Consider the following 17,366-nt stretch of genomic DNA (forward strand, 5'->3'; position numbering starts at 1 on the left):
CTGTTGCCACCTGTGATGGCAGAATCCCATTTGGGCTTGGGTTCCAGTCCTCCACTTCTGATCCAGTTTTCTGCTAGTGTGTCCTGGGAGGCAGCAGATGATGGTTCAAGTGCTTGGGTCTCTACTCTCCAGTGAAGACCTAGATGGAGTTTCGGGCTCTTGGCTGTGGTCTGATCTAGCCCTGGCTGTAGGGGATACTTGGGGAGTGAACCAGTAGATGGAAGTTTCTCTCTCCCTCTTTCTTCCTCTCCTGCTCTCCATTTTAAGTAGATGAAAGTAAATATTTTTTAAAAAGTTCCTAGGAAGGACATTAAAAATTTATTTTGGGCCAGCGTTGTGGCATAGTGGGTAAAGCTGCCACCTGCAGTGCTGGCATCACATATGTGTGCTGGTTCAAGTCCCAGCTGCTCTGCTTCCGATCCAGCTCTGCTATGGCCTGGGAAAGCAGCAGAAGGTGGCCCAAGTCTTTTGGCCCCTGCGCCCACATGGGAGACCCTGAAAAAGCTCTCGGCTTTAGATCAGCCCAGCTCCAACTGTTATGGCCATTTGGGGAGTGAACCAGCAGATGGAAGACATATGTCTCTGTCTCTCCCTTTGTCTGTGGCTCTGCCTTTCAAATAAATAAAATATTAAAAAAAATTATTTTGGTGCAAAAAATTTTGAAATCCACGCATAGTTTTTTTCATATTATATATTCTGCATGAAAGTTTTGAAGATCCCTTGTACAAGTATGCATGTTATCTGTAGAGGTATATTCTACTTGAATATTAGGATGAGAAATAAACTGTAATAACTAACATTCATACGAATAGCTGAGTGATTATACCTTGTCTGCTGAATTTAATAGGCTGGGTTCTGGACCAGGCCAGAGCAATTTCAGAACTTATTTCTACTGGCTACAGTTCAGGGATTGACTGACAGCCGTTGAGGTCTTTGCTGGACCTGATGATAGTGGGTTTGTGTTGGTTCTCTATGACATCCTGAGTCACTATTCAGTCTGGCTGTTCTGCCTAGACGCCTGCAGTGATTCAGTTTTGACTGCAAGCCTGGGAAGGATTATTTACCCCAGGGTGTGAGTTTATATTGGAATCTGAGGAGCTAGAGTACTATTGCTTCCCTCTTGTTAGAATGGAGAGCGGGTGTGGGAGACAGGTAATTGTACTAATATCCTGGCTCAGATCTGGCTTACACCTGGGCTCTGTTCCTTGTCTCCCGGATAGGTAATTAGAATGGACATACGTGGAGGTTAGCAGTATTCTTGAACTGGCTCCTTGCTCAGGTGGGTAAGCGTTGTCATAATGGGACAGGTCAAGTGGAAGCCTCTAAAAAACTATACCTTCCTGCACTCTGCAGTTACTTAGTCTGGGGTTAACACATGTGCTAAGTACAGATTTTCTTTTCCTGCCTGTAAGCCTGTACTGCTTACTGAGAACTTACAGAGTGAGACGTTGTGTAACATTGTCTCTCTTTTTTTAAAGCTTTTATTTAATGAATGCATTTTTCATAGGTACAAATTTAGGAATATAGTGGTTCTTTCCCCCATACCCACCCTCCTATTCTGACCCCATCCCACCTCCTACCCCCTCTCCCAAACATTGCCTCTTTTTTTTTTTTTTTAATTTTTTTATTTTTGACAGGCAGAGTGGACAGTGAGAGAGAGAGACAGAGAGAAAGGTCTTCCTTTGCTGTTGGTTCACCCTCCAATGGCCGCTGCGGCCGGCACACCACACTGATCTGAAGCCAGGAGCCAGGTGTTTATCTTGGTCTCCCATGGGGTGCAGGGCCCAAGCACTTGGGCCATCCTCCACTGCACTCCCTGGCCATAGCAGAGAGCTGGCCTGGAAGAGGAGCAACCGGGACAGAATCCGGCACCCCGACCGGGACTAGAACCCAGTGTGCCGGCGCCTCAGGCGGAGGATTAGCCTAGTGAGCCACAGCGCCGGCTAACATTGCCTCTTATTAAGGGTCTCACTTCATAGGAAAGAATGGGTGGCAGTGGGCCCAAGTTCGTGAATTCACTGGTCTTAACTCACAATGCTCCACTCACAGTCCTGTGGAGTTATAATGGTATGCCAGCCAGTTTTCCATCAGTTTAATGAAAACTTGAGGCAGCCCAACTTTATAAAGTGAAGAGACTTATTTTGGCTTATGATTCCTCAGATTCAAGTAGACTGACCCCATTGGCTTGTCCTCTGATGAGGGTAGTGGGTGGCAATGGTGGAACAGGTTTGTAGGAAGGATCACATGGCTGGGTCCAGCTCTAGCTTTTATATCCAAGCCTCTCATGAGAATTACCTTCTGAGGGGTACCCTTAGTGACCTAAAGATCTCCCATTGTGCATCACCTCCTGAACACAACAGCTGGTTTAAATTTCCTCCCTTTTAGTACCATTAGTTTAAGGCTTTGAGGTTTAAATGTCTACATGAGTTTCAAGGCCAAATCATATTCACACCATACCAAATGGGCTCATAAAGATGCAATTGAGGGCTGGCATTGGGGTACAGCTAGTTAAGCTGCAGTTTGCAATACTGGCATCCCATATTGCAGTGCCATTTGCAGTACCAGCTGTTTCAGGTATGATCCAGCTTTCTGCTAATGCATGCCTGGGAAGGCAGAGGAAGACCCAAATAATTGGGCTCCTATCACCCCTCTGGGAGATTGGGATGGAATTCCTGGCTCCTGACTTCAGCCTGGTCCATACCTAGCTGTTCCAGCCATTTGAGGAGTGAACCAGTGGTTGGAAAATCTCTTTGTCTTTTCCTCTCTCTCTGTTGTCTGCCATTCAAATAAGTAAGTAAGTAAGTAAATAAATCTTAAAAAATAAAGATGTAACTGAGGTGTCAGTTGGAAATGATCCTCTGCAAAGATGGGTACCATCCTATAGATTGCTTTCTGTATCCTAAATACTTGGCCACTTTACTCATAGGTGTCCTTAGTAGGGAAAATACATGGGTGCTAGAACCAAGGGATGGCAGTAGTAAAGGCCTCATTTACTGTCGCACCTAATTATTACTTGAGGGGTTTGTACTCACCATCCAAGTAACTTTAGACCCTGGGCTTAGAGGTTTTTGTTTCCAGAAGTGCAAATGCCCCACTAGGGGCCAGGCACAGTGTGTGTTCCATAAACCTTAAGTCATGCCTGCTGTCTGCCCCTTTGGGCTCCTGTGCCAAAAGATCATCAGAAAGAAAAGGAGTCACCATTCTAGCAAGGGTAGTTGACCCTGATCACCACCTTGAGGGAAGGGACAAATATGTCTGGCACTCAAGGGATCTACTACTCATTATTTTCCTGATGTTCCTATGCCCATTGTTGTAGTAAGTTTACAGGTACAGCGCCATAGCCTGCAAAGGTGTGGGAACTGGAGATTCAAGTCTTTTGAGAGACAGGGGTCTGGGTCATGCTACTAGCAAGCTGCCTGTGCAGAGGCAGTAGTGGAGGGTAAGGGAAATGTAGAGCAAGGTGATGGTAGTTATGGCTGTCACATCAATGCCAGCATTTGGCTGTGGTTTGGTCCCTTCTCTTGAATGTTTCCTGTGGAAACAAAGTAAACAAAATCTTTAAGAAGGTGTTCCCAGGTAGGGTGAACTTATTCTAAAAAGTAAGTGACTGTTTGGTGTAATTGTCTTGTTCACATAGTTCACCCATTTTTCAGTAGGATTGTTTGTGTTCTTGAATTGTAGCATTTCTTTATATAGTCTAAATATTTACTGTGTACAATGAGAAATTCATTTCCTAGTCTGTGACAAGTCTTTTAGTATTATCACCCCCCTAATCTGTAGTACAGAAGTTTTAGATTTTGATACCATGAAATTTGTCTGTCATCTTTACATGGTTAAGATTTTTTAAGACACCTTTAAGAACTTCCTGTTTTGATGTCATAATCATATTTCCTTATAATTTCATAAAAGTTCAAAGTTTTGTCTTTTAAGTCATTTGTTCATGTGGAATTTCTTTTTGTATGTGTTGTGAGAGATAGGGATCTGGAAAACCAGTGGTGTCTCAAACATTTATTGAGTCCTTTTCATATCAATTTGTCATGCTGTTGTTTACCTATGTCAGATTCCTTTGTATGTATGAACTTTTAAAATATATGTCATCTTCTTTATATATTTGTTCCTTGAAGTGTGTTGATATGTTGGTGGTATTTGAATCCATGGTTATCTTCCTGGAATGTCAGTTTTATGTGAGGAATCTGAAAAATACTGAGTAATTGAATAAGTGGTAATTATTATGATGATTTTTTCAATAAAAATAAATAGAATTATATTGAGTAAAGTAGAGTTTTATGAATTTTTAAGATAAAATGTGGTAATTTGAAGAGATGTTGACCTTATGGGGGACTATTTGTAGTTATGACCCCACTCTCACTGAGAGTACATTCTTCTTTGCCATTAAAGACTATGTTGGTGGAAAAGAGTGAGAAGGACAACCTTACATGAAATTCTATTTAAAACTTTTTTGTTTTGGCCAAAATGCGCTATTTATTGGTTGCTATGCTTTTTGCCTGTATTGTCATCCCATCTTTTGTGCTTTAAGGCCCAATTCAATTCAGCATCTTCGCTGCATTCTTTTACAGTTTTAATCTTTGATATTGGCTGTTTGGAACTATGGTTCTTATTGGTCATTACTGTATTAATATCCCTCTGAGTTGATCAACAAGTAACTAATTGCATGAGTGAATCTACTACTATTTTGACACCTAGGAGACATAACCTTGTTCTGCTATTTTATCTTTCACGGGATTATTTTGTTTTTCTAACTACATGAAAAAAAATTCCTATCAAATCTCTCTCTCTCTTTTTAAAAATTTTTAAAATTTATTTGAAAGACAGAGTTACAGAGAGAGTAGAGACACAGAGAGAGGGCTTCTATCCATTGGTTCACTCCCCAGATGGCTGCAACAGCCAGAGCTGTGCCGTTCCAAAGCCAGGAGCTTCTTCTGGGTCTCCCACATGGGTGCAGAGGCCCAGGGACTTGAGCCATCTTTTACTGCTATCCCAGGCTATAGCAGAGAGCTGGATTGGAAGAGGAGCTGCTGGGACTAGAACCGGCGCCCACATGGGATGCCGGTGCTTCAGGCCAGAGCTTTAACCTGCTGTGTCACAGTGCTGGCCCAAGGGTCAAATCTTATACTTTACAATATGGCTTTGTATTTTATACTTCTTGGGGGTAGATATACTATATATAGTAAGTACCTTATACATTTTTGAAGGCAATGATAGTGAATTTGGTATGTCCCTTAAACTTGCTATGGAATAACCAAATCTTACAATTTCTTGTCAAATGATCTCAGCCTTCTAATGCTAAACAGTTGGTGGTTTGAATACTCCAGCGCCACACACAAATAATGTTGTTAGATTTCCTGGTTCTGAAGCTGTGGAATTTGACTAGACCTATTCATTCTGTCCATTTGGTAGAAAGATGCTTGAGAAATTAAGTGATATATTTGTAACTTGCAGTAAAACTATGACCATCTATAGGTTATTTTATTTCTCTACCTGTAGAAAAGGGAGAATAATATCTAACACAGTCTTTTTATTTTTTATTTATTAATTTATCTGAAAGAGTTACAGAGAGAGCGGGAGAGAGAGAGAGAGAGAGAGAGAGAGAGAGAAAGAGAAAGTGTTTCACCTGCTGGTTTACTCCTCAAATGGCTGTAACAGCAAGGGATGGTCCAGGCTGAAGCCAGACACCAGGAGCTTCCTCCAGGTCTTCCACATGGGTGCAGGGGTCCAAGTACTTGGGTTGTCTGCCACTGCTTTCCCAGGCGCATTAGCAGGGAGCTGGATTGGAAGTGGAATAGATGGGATTTAGGATGCTGGGTGCTGGTACAGCAGGTGGTGGTTTTACCCGCTATACCACAGCACCAGCTCCCACAGTCTTTATTTTTAAATCATGGTTTTATGTAGACTTTAAAGCCATTTAGAAGAAAAATTGTATGCATTTAAAATATTATATTCTCATACTTTTTGTAATAGCTTATATACCATTATTTTGGTATAAATTCAAAAGGATATATTATCAGCAAAGCTATGTCATATTTTGTTTTTGATATGAGAGAATTTCTTTTATTTTCTTAAGATTTATTTATTTGAAAGTCAGAGTTACAGAAAGAGAGAGGGAGAGACACATTTTCTATCTGCTGGTTCACTCCCCGCATGGCCATAACAGTCCAAAGCCAGGAGCCAGGAGCTTCCTCCAGGTGGCAGGGGCCCAAGCACTTGGACCATCTTCTGCTGCTTTCCCAGGCACATCAGCAGGGAGCTGAATTAGAAGTGGAACAGCGAAAAGCTGGGACTTGAGCTGGTGCCCATATGGGAATGCTGGTGTTGAAGGCAGTGTCTTTACCCACTACACCACAGCGTCAGCTCTGATAAATTTTTTTTAAGATTTATGTATTTTATTTAAAAGTCAGAATTACACAGAGAGAGGAGAGGCAGAGAGGTCTTCCATCCGACGGTTCACTCCCCAATTGGCGGAAACGGCCAGAGCTGCGCCGATCCAAAGCCAGGAGCCAGGAGCTTCCTCCAGGTCACCCATGCGGGTGTAAGGGCCCAAGGCCTTGGGCCATCTTCTACTGCTTTCCCAGGCCATAGCAGAGAGCTGGATTGGAAGTGGAGCAGCTAGGTCTCGAACCAGTGCCCATATGGGATGGCAGTGCTTCAGGCCAGGGCGTTAGCCTGCGTGCCGGCCCCGTCCACTGCTTTCACAAGCTATAGTGGAGAGCTGGATTGGAAGAGGAGCAGCCAGGGCTTGAACTGGCGCTCATATAGGATGCCGGCACCAAGTGGCTTTGCCTGCTACACCACAGAGCCAGTCCCCTGAGAAAAATTTCTTAAGATTAGGAAACAGGCCGGCGCCGCGGCTCACTAGGCTAATCCTCCGCCTTGCGGCGCCGGCACACCGGGTTCTAGTCCCGGTCGGGGCGCTGGATTCTATCCCGGTTGCCCCTCTTCCAGGCCAGCTCTCTGCTGTGGCCCGGGAGTGCAGTGGAGGATGGCCCAAGTGCTTGGGCCCTGCACCCTCATGAGAGACCAGGAGGAAGCACCTGGCTCCTGGCTTCAGATTGGCATAGCTCAACCATAGCAGCCATTTGGGGGGTGAACCAACGGAAGGAACACCTTTCTCTCTGTCTCTCTCACTGTCTAACTCTGCCTGTCAAAAAAAAAAAAAAAAAAAAAAAAGAAAGAAAGAAACAAATCAGGATCTTGATCCTATCTGTTTCAAATTGCAATTGTAGCTCTTCTATTGTCTGCATTTCATCACCACAGTTTTGGCACCCATTGGCAGAAAATTTGGTCCGTTTGTATTTTTCAGTCAGAATTGTATAAACTGAACCAAGTGAAATGTCTTTGTTGTTGGTTATTGTTTCTGCTTTTAATTGGTGGTCTTCATCTATGCCACTAACAAGATAAATGGTTTCTTCATGAATTGATATGGATGGTCTTCCACTGAAGGCTTCATCTTCGTCATCTTGTTCCTTCCTTCCTTCCTTCCTTCCTTCCTTCCTTCCTTCCTTCCTTCCTTCCTTCCTTTCTTCCTTCCTTTCTTTCTATATATATTCTCTCTCTATATATATTTCTATATATATATTTGTTACATATAGTGAGAGAGAGAGAGAGAGAAACGTCTTCCTTTCCTTTCCTTGGTTCACTCCCCAAATGGCCGCTATGGCTGACGCTGCGCCGATCAGAAGCCAGGAGCCAGGTGCTTCCTCCTGGTCGCCCATGCGGGTGCAGGGCCCAAGCACTTCGGCTGTCCTCCACTGCCTTCCCGGGCCACTTCAGAGAGCTGGACTGGAAGAGGAACAACCGGGACAGAACCCGGCACTTATATGGGATGCCAGCGCGGCAAGCGGAGGATTAACCAAATGAGCCACCGTGTCGGCCCCTCGTGTTCCTTCTTAAAACAAGTTATCCATCTGCATACTGCTGGTTTCTGTGGATCATTATTCCTCTAAACTTTTAATAAAGTCAGTGCTTTCATCATTTTCCCACCCAAGCTTTGCTGTCAATTTGATTTTTTAAATTATGGCAAAATTCAAATTGCTCTCATAGATACTCTATTCAAGCTGCTGTCTGATCCTTCTTTGTGCCTCAAACTAAGTTCTTTCCAAACATGTTATAACAAGTTAGTACATTCTTATTTTGGTACAAAATTTTTTGAAATCCATGTGCAGTTTTTTCTTTTTTAAATCATAAAAAATTTCTTTGAGGGGCAGAGAGAGAAAGAAAGCTCCCATCTGCTGGTTCACTCCCCAAATGCCCACAACAGCTGGGATTGGGCTGGAGCCAAAGCTGGGAGCCAGGAGCTTCATCCCTCTCTCCCACATGGGTGGCGAGAACCCAGGTAGTTGAGCCATCACCACTGTCTTTCAAGGAATGCATTAGCAGAAAGGCAGAGGCTGGAGTAGCCTGGGCATTGAACCCAGGTGCTCCTGTATGGAATGTGGGACCTTGACCTCTAGCCCCAATGTCTGCTCCACTCATTTTTTCATAATATACACTTTTCATGAACTTTTTAAAGACACTTCACAAGTGATATGGAAAATCTAAAGTGATAAGCATCAGTTTTATAGAAATAAAACGTATTTATTCCTATTTGAAAAAAGGAAAAATTAACTATTTGTGTAATTTCTTGAGCCCCTCTGACAATGCTTTATTTGAACTTTTTGTATATGTTTAAATTTTCAAATTAAGGATAAAGTCTGTCTTAATCAGCTTTTTGTCACTATAACAAACTCCTGAGGCAGGGTACTTATGAAGATAAAGGTTTATTTAGCCAGCAGCGTTGGAGGCGTAAGGACATAGTACTGTCATTAGCTCAGTTCTGGTGAAGGCCCTCTTCCCTGTTCCACATCCTGGTGGAGGGCAGTGGTGGGAGCACCTGTGGAACAAGGGATTATGTCTTGATACAGGTAGCCAGAGAGGGACTGAGTGGGGCCAGGCTCAGGCTTTTATAGCAATATTCTTTTTTTTTCTTTTAAAGATTTACTTATTTATTTGAAAGACAGGGTTATATATAGAGAGAGCAAGATCTTCCATCCGCTGGTTCACTCCCCAAATGGCCGCAACAGCCAGAGCTGTATCTGTCCGAAGCCAGGATCTGGGAACTTCTTCCAGGTCTCCGACGTGAGTGCAGGGGTCCAAGTACTTGGGCCATCCTCAACTGCTTTCCCAGGCCATTAGCAGGGAGCTGGATAGGAAGTGGAACATCTGGGATTCAAACCAGTGCCCATATGAGATGCTGGTGGCGCAGGCAGCAGCTTTACCCGCTACACCATGGTGCCGGCTCCTATAACAATGTTCTTGAGGGAACTAACCAAGATCTGTAAGATTATAATATCTTAGCCTTTTGAGGATGTACCCCTCAAGTGACCTAATGATTTCCTGCTAGATTGTCAGTATCACATTGGGGACTAAGATCCCAATATATGGACTCTTGGAGGAAAAAAACCACATAGCAAAATCTAAATAGCTTTTTTTTTTTAAAATGATTTATTTATTTACTTGAAACTCAGAGTTACACACAGAGAGAGGAGGAAAGGCAGAGAGAGAGAGAGAGAGAGGTAGGTCTTCCATCTACTGGTTTACTCCCCTATTGGCTGCAACAGCTGGAGCTGTGCTGATCCAAAGCCAGGGGCCAGGAGCTTCTTCTGGGTCTCCCACTCAGGTGCAGGGGCCCCCCACTCAGGTGCAGGGGCCCAACGACTTGGGCCATCTTCTGCTTTCCCAGGCCATAGCATAGAGCTGGATCAGAAATGGAGCAACAGGGACTCGAATTGGCACTGTAGATGGTGGCTTTACCTGCTATACCACAGTGCTGGCCCCCTAAATGCCTTTAAAATGATAATGTTGGGGACAGCATTGTGGTATAGTGGATAAAGCCACCACTTGGGATACCAGCATTCTGTAGGGGACTGGTTTGCGTTCTGGCTGCTCCACTTCTCAACCAACTCCCTGCTAATGCACTTGGGAAAGCAGCAGAAGATGGCCCAATTGCTTGGGCCCCTGTGCCCATGTGAGGGACCTGGAAGAAGCTCCTAGCTCCTGGTTTCCATCTTGCCCAGCCCTACCTGTTGTGGCCATTTTGGGGAGTGAAGCAGCAAATGGAAGATCTCTATCTCTCTCCCTCCTTCTTTCCCTCTTTCCCCCTCTCTGTAACTCCGCCTTTCTAATAAAATAGATCTTAAGAAAAATGATACTGTTTTATATGAAAGTCATTTCGCAAAACTACCACACTTTGTGGATATCACCTCACTGGACATTTGTTTATTTTTTTCACTAAGGGAATTACCTTCACTTACAATCTTAATGTCTTTTGTCTTCAAAGTAGTAATGTTGGGCCAGTGCCGTGGCTTAATAGGCTAATCCTCCGCCTGTGGCACCAGCACACGGGGTTCTAGTCCTGGTTGGGGCGCCGGATTCTGTCCTGGTTGCTCCTCTTCCAGTCCAGCTCTCTGCTGTGGCCTGGGAGTGAAGTGGAGGATGGCCCAGGTCCTTGGGCCCTGAACCCGCATGGGAGACCAGGAGAAGCACCTGGCTCCTGGCTTCGGATCAGTGCGGTGTGCCGGCTGCAGCGCACCTGGCTGCAGCGGCCATTGGAGGGTGAAACAACGGTAAAGGAAGACCTTTCTGCCTGTCTTTCTCTCTCACAGTCTAACTCTGCCTGTCAAAAAAAATTTTTTTAATTAAAAAAAGTAGTAATGTTAAATGTCATTACTTCAGATTACAAAAAACTAATAGTAAACTGTCAGTTCTTTTTTATTTTAATATCTTTTTATTTATTTGAAAGATACATAGAGACAGAGCATCCATCTGCTGGTTAACTCCCCAAATGCCTACAACAGCTGGACTAGGTCAGACCAAAACCAGAAGCCAGGAGCTTAATTGTGTCTCTGCTGCCTCCCAGGGCGTGCATTAGCAGGAAATTGGAATTAGAACTAGGACTTAAACTCTGATTGGGATGCAGGAATCCTAAGCAGCATTGTCAATCACTGTGCCAAATGTCCACCCTAGTTTTTATTTATTTATTTTTAATATTATGTAATGTTTTCTTTTATTTAAAAGATTGGTCACGAAATACCATATTCATAGTTTTGCTTTCTGTTACAGAACTGAATGTGTTAAGTGTTTGGAATTCCATTCTTAAATTTAAAAGTTACCTGGATTGCCTAAGTTTAGATGAATTTCTTGTGTTCTTTATTGTTTCTACATTGAGGATGTAAGTAGGTCATTGGAAAGCATCAGGTTTGATTACAACCACCTAATGCATGTCTTCTAAGTATTGGTGTTACACAAATGGTGTCTGTCTGAGAAGCAGAGAAGATACAGGAGGAGGAAGGGGTGGGTTCTGTAAATTGCTGAGACCTTGCAACAAAGCAGAGAGAGGCCAAGGCCACATACACACACGGCTCTGGGCTCTGCGCTGCACGGCACAGCCAGGCCGCATTGGCCCTGGGGCTGACCCCCACCTGCTCTCCCTGGACGCAGGTGCTAAGAATTGTTCATTGGTTCCCAGCCAGGTGTTTAAGCTATAAAACTATTGCCTCAGCCCTACTCCTAGGGCAGTGCAGCACACTCCACGTGGGAATAGACTGTCCCAGAAATGAGGTACCAAACCCAGAAATTTGGAGTCATTCACAGTTATTTTACGGTTCTTGCCAGCTCTGCATAGTTGCCATTTTTATGATTTCATTGAGTGAAATAAAGTGCCAGATTCGAGGCACGTTCTCCTATGAACTGAAGAGTGATGGACAGCATGGCTTCTCATTCTGTTAAAACCAGCAACAGAGAAACACAAGAGAGAGATGCGAAACACAGGGACAACAGGATCTGGGAAAAGCCTCAGCCTTAGCAGCACTGTCTCAGAGCCCAGCGCTTTGCAGCACCCCCACCTGCGACCAGAGCAGAGAGTGCCTCTGCCAGGCTCTGTGACGAAATGGGAGTGGCCTGGTTTGCACACAGTCTCCAAAGAGCAGCAGTCCTGGCAGTGTTAGGTTTCTTTCTGACACGGACTGCCCTCTGATATTCCACACGGCTCTTCTTCGAGGTCTCTCGCTTCTCACTGGGAGCCTGCTGGGCCTGAGTAATTCACCTAGGGAGGTGAGGGAGAGGAGAGCCTGAACGGGAATGGGGAGGAGTCTGCAATTGTACCCTTGCTCTGGAAGCAAGGTGCCTCCACTGGGGCAGCTCATCACCACGAAGTAGAGACTGGACGCTGTCTGGCTTGTCAGTTGTTCAGGAGCCACAGCAATACAGAACTCGACATGCCGGTCAGAAGAGAAGCACGAGGGGATCAAAGGAAACACCTGGAGTCTGGCCAATGCTTTTAAAGAAAACCAAGGGAAAAAAGGAGCAGAACGTGAACCAGGCTGGACCACACTCACGTTCTGCCCCCTCCCAGAAAGCCTAGATCTGGAAGGAAAATAAGGGGCAAGAAGGGAGCCGTACAGAGGGAAGGCAGGGAAGGGGTGGCTTGAAATGCACAAGAGAGCTCCAGTGTAGCCAGGAATGTACGGAAAACCACTTGTCAACAGTTGACATGCGTTCACAAGCTCCGTGCTTCCATGTACGCAGTGCGGTGCAGGGCATAGGAAGGGGGCTGCAGAGCCGCCTGCTCTTGCTGACTCCCTCCCCCAGCCCTCGCCCGTGCTCATTCTTGCTCCCTATAGACCACTTCCTCCCTGGGCCTGGCTCTCCAAAAGAAAGCAGAGTTGGGATTGGCAACTTGATTGAGGGGCATTGGGACTGTTCGAAGCTTAAGCTGGAGTCAGGGACTCTGTTCTTTGCCCTTCTGTGGGTTCTCTGAAGTCTGCATTGGGGCCACCAGGAGGTGTGTGTGTGTGTGTGTGTGGGGGGTGCTGAAGAGACTTCCCTTCAGAGGGCCTGTTCACTGTACCTTGGGGCTACTATCTCCTAAGAAGTCACTCCCACGGCCAGTGTTGAGGCATAGCAGGTAAAGCCACTGTCTGCAGGGCCGGGATCCCATATGGGTGCTGGTTCAAGAACTGGTTGCTCCATTTCTGATACAACTCTGCTAATGGCCTGGGAAAGCAGCAGAAATGGCCACAGTGCTTGGGTCTCTGCACCCACTTGGGAGATGTGGAAGAAGCTCCTGGCTTCATCCTGGCCCAGTGCCAGCCATTGTGGCCATCTTGGAAGCAAACCAGTGGATGGAAGATCTCTCTCAGCCTCTCCTTCTCTCTGTAACTCTGCCTTTCAAATAAATAAATAAATCTTATAAAATAGAAAATCCCTAAGGCTGGAATTGAAGTCATCGTGGGAATCCCATCCACCTCTAGATGCTTGAGAGCCACCCACACCTCTGTCATCTGCTCTACCTTTCCTGAGTCCAAAGCTAATTTTTTTTTGTTTGTTTTATTTGAAAGAGTTAGAGTGAGAGTGAGAGAGAGAGGTCTTCCATCCTCTGGTTCACCTCCATCCTCAGGTTCACCTCCAATTGGCCACAATGGTTGGAGCTGCGCCGATCTGAAGCCAGGAGCCAGGAGCCTCTTCCAGGTCTTCCCATGTGGATGCAGAGGCCCAAGGACCTGGGCCACCCTGTACTGCCTTCCCAGGCCACAGCAGAGAGCTGGATCACAAGTGGAGCAGCTGGATCTCAAACTGGCACCCATATGGGATGCCAGCACTGCAAGCAGCAGCCCCTACCTGCTACACCATAGTGCTGGCCCTGCTTTATTTTCTGCTTTGGCAATGTCCACACCAAGTGACTGATCACCCAATAGTGTACTGTCATATGTCAGAGCTTTCTTAAGGTAGTTAAGCTTGTGGAATTCTAAATGGCAGAATCCTTTAACTTGTCTGTGTTGTCGTTTCTGACTCGTTGTACATTCCTTATGCTGAGATCCTTCAAGACAGCATCTTGCTGCACTGCACCGTGTTTAAAGGTGAATGGCCTACACATGCTGTGTAGGAGGGCCCTGTGGGCTTCTCTTTCTGGCTGCAGCACCTGTGGCCACCAGCAGTGCTGCAGGACCCTCTGCCACTCCCAAAGCTGCTTGTAGGCCTGATCATGATAGGTATTAAAGTCTACCACTTGCTGTCTGGGCTCAGAGAGGAATATGGTATAGTTTTATTTATTCAATAGTGATTTATATATACTAAGTGAAAGTGCTTACTTAGAAAAAAGTATCTAAGGAAGTAAAAACCTGTCTAGGACTTCAGCCCTGTGACTTTTTATGAATTTTGTCTAAATAAGAATGATTATTAAAATAGATTTCATAACTTCAAAGGAATAAATGTTGAATATATTTTCTGACTATTAGCATATCTAACAGAAGTGATAATTTGAAGATTTACTTTAGTTTTTAACCTTTGCACTTGATATTATTTGCAATAAAGAGGACTAAATTATGGGTAATTTGATGATTATAACCATTAAGCGGCGATAGAATACCCAAATCATTTTGTGTAAGTAGAATATATGTTCAATATTAAATGGGAAATTTAGTGTTTTTTGAGTGTATTATTTTGTGTGTCTCAAATCAGGTCAACCTTAGATCATTATGTAATATTAGGGTATACTAATCTTAAATTCTTGGACTTGGGGTTAAGCCGTGGGAGTGCACTGTGGGTGAGACATTCACGTCATAGATACTTGCAGTTATCTAGATTATCAAGCTTGGAAGAAGCTTTAGATATGTCATAAATGAGAGCTTGATTTCCTGAGACCCTACATGATAAGGGATGGAACTGGATAGAAACCTAAGTATTTTAATAACTAATGTGGAGTCTAATTATATCACCGCATATTTAATTAGAGAACTTTTATGTGATCAATTTTTTGTTCTTTTTTATATGCTCATTGATAATTATCTTTTTAAAGAAGTTTAAAGTAAATGTGTTTCTAAAGAGACTTTTATATGATAAATGCTGTATTTATCAAGCAAAAATGTATTCTAGTATAAAAAACATCTGTGGCCTGATCTTAGGACGTGTTGCTAGTTTTCACAGTGCTTTTGTACACTCTGTCACCTCATTTGAAAAGCATATTTGGGAAAGTAAATTCCACATTATTGTTACTAGTAACAGGTGAAGACAGGCTGTTTTCAAAAGGCGTACAGACAGCATATACTTTTGGTGCTTTTGTTTGCCAGTATGAAGGGTCTTCAGAAGGTTCCTGGGCAATGTGTATTATGAAAATACTTTAGATATTTTAGTCCGTCAGCTGAACTATTAGTGTTTTCATTAACTCCCCAAGCTGTAGCAAGCTCTGTTTAGTGGGTCCATATCAATAAACTTGGTATGACCTGAATTTGTGATTTTGCACCATTATCCAACACACTAAATATCCATTCCCACATGTATTATCCAAATTTTTACTCCTGTAAATTAGAAAACTCGAATAATTCTTTTAGAGTGTAACACACATTCTTATAGAGTGCATTTTGTATTTTACATTTAGGGACCTGCTAGGATGGGAGTCTAGTTTTAGGTCTAGAGGCAAAGAAGGATGATAGGAGTGGGTCTGGGGGAGAATCAGTGTGGTCTAGCCTGGCGGTTCCCTGAGGGGGAGGTCATTACTGTTTCCTCAGACAACACAGAGTTAATTCCTTTAGACAGAAGGAGAAAGGCTGGAGGTACGACTTTGGATGGGAAAGCTGTTGGTGGGGATGCTATTGCTGCAGAGGTTGGGGGATGAATATGGGAGACACATCCAGTAGTGGTGTGTGGCCATTGCCACTGGCAAACAAGACTCATCAGAATTCGGGAGTTCAAAGTTATCGTCAGCGTCCTCCTGTATGTCCCCATCCCAATTTTCAGGATCCCATTATTTTCCAATCAGTGCTATAACTTTAACAATAGATAACCTCAAAAGCTGAGAGTTCAATTTTTGTTATAATTCATCAAGTTGAAAACTGAGGGCTTGTGTTAGGTTTTTGGCAATCTCAGCCCTGTGGCCACAGGAGAGAAGATTCTGACTCACGAGAGAATTAGACACTCGTTGGCCGTTTCTGTGGAACTGGAGCAGAGAAAGCTCATCCCCACCTCGTCTTCTCCGTTCTTCACTTTGTCTCATGAGGATGGGAGCAACCAGCCAGTATCATTCTCTGTAGTAGGCACCTGTTTTATTGCTATAAGGTAACAACATGGGTCAGGCTGCTTTATACAAAAAAGAGATTTATTTTGACTCACGGTTTTGGAGATACAAACTCCAAACAGCATGGCATAGGAACTCTCGAGGGCCCTTTCAGGGGAATGGGCTCTAGTGAGGCCTCCCTGGGACTGCATTACACTGTGGGGGACATGTGCATGCTTCAGTATGTGGCCTCTCCCTGTTTGTCTAAAGCCACCAGGGTTCAATCATGGCAACCAATCTAAGCACTTTCTAGAGGCCCTACCTCTAGATACAATCCTTGGATTAAGTTTCTACTCTCTTAATCCCATTAGGATAAACTTTTGAGGATTAAACTGCCAGAAGTCAGGGGGTTCAAATCATATTCAAACCAAGGCAGATGCACATTCTATTATTTTGTCCATCTGAAAATTGTGTTGGGATTTCTTTTTGTTACTGAGTTGTAGGATTTCTTTATGGGCCGGCACTGTGGCTCACTTGGCTAATCCTCTGCCTGTGGTGCCGGCTCCCTGGGTTCTAGTCCCGGTTGCTCCTCTTCCAGTCCAGCTCTGCTGTGGCCCAGGAGGGCAGAGGAGGATGTCCCAAGTGCTTGGGCCCTACACCCACATGGGAGACCGGGAGGAAGCACCTGGCTCCTGGCTTTGGATTGGCGCAGCGCCGGCCGTGGCGGCCATTAGGGAAGTGAACCAATGGAAGGAAGACCTTTCTCTCTGTCTCTCTCACTGTCTAACTCTGCCTGGCAAAAAATAATAATAATAAAAAAAGACAATGATTAAAAAATATTTCTTTATATATTCTAGATATTGTATTTTTTTGTTAGATATATAATTTGCAAATACTTTCTCATTTTGTAGGTTATCTTTTTACTGTCTGGATAATGTCCTTTTATTCACATGTTCTTAAATTTTCTTTTTAAGTATTTATTTCTTTATTTTGAAGGAGTTACAAAGAGAAGGGGGAAGAGAGTGAGAGATACAGAGAGAGAGAGAAAGAGAGAGAGATATCAAAATTTTCCATCTGCTTGTTTACTCCCCAGAAGGCTGCACAGCCAGCACTGGGCCAATCCGAAGACAAGAGCTAGGAGCTTTATCCAGGTCTCCTATGTGGGTGTCAAGGGCCCACGTTCTTGGGCCATCTTCTGCTGCTTTTCCCAGGCCATTATGAGGGAGCTGGATTGGAAAAGGAGCAGCTAAGACACAGGGTGGTGACCATATGGAGTGCTGTGTTCCAGCCAGCAGCTTTACCTGCTATCCAAAATGCTGGCCCT

General features: G+C 44.3%; 1 protein-coding gene and 1 pseudogene across 1 annotated transcript in view; one reads left to right on the forward strand and one right to left on the reverse strand.

The window, feature by feature from the left end:
* The window catches only part of MNAT1 (MNAT1 component of CDK activating kinase), a 231,626-nt gene that overhangs the window by 40,229 nt on the left and 174,031 nt on the right, over positions 1-17,366 (forward strand). The window lies entirely within an intron of this gene.
* LOC133751680 (eukaryotic translation initiation factor 4H-like) lies at positions 13,255-16,254 on the reverse strand (annotated as a pseudogene).

Source organism: Lepus europaeus, chromosome 22, assembly GCF_033115175.1.
Source record: "Lepus europaeus isolate LE1 chromosome 22, mLepTim1.pri, whole genome shotgun sequence".
Classification (NCBI taxonomy): domain Eukaryota; kingdom Metazoa; phylum Chordata; class Mammalia; order Lagomorpha; family Leporidae; genus Lepus; species Lepus europaeus.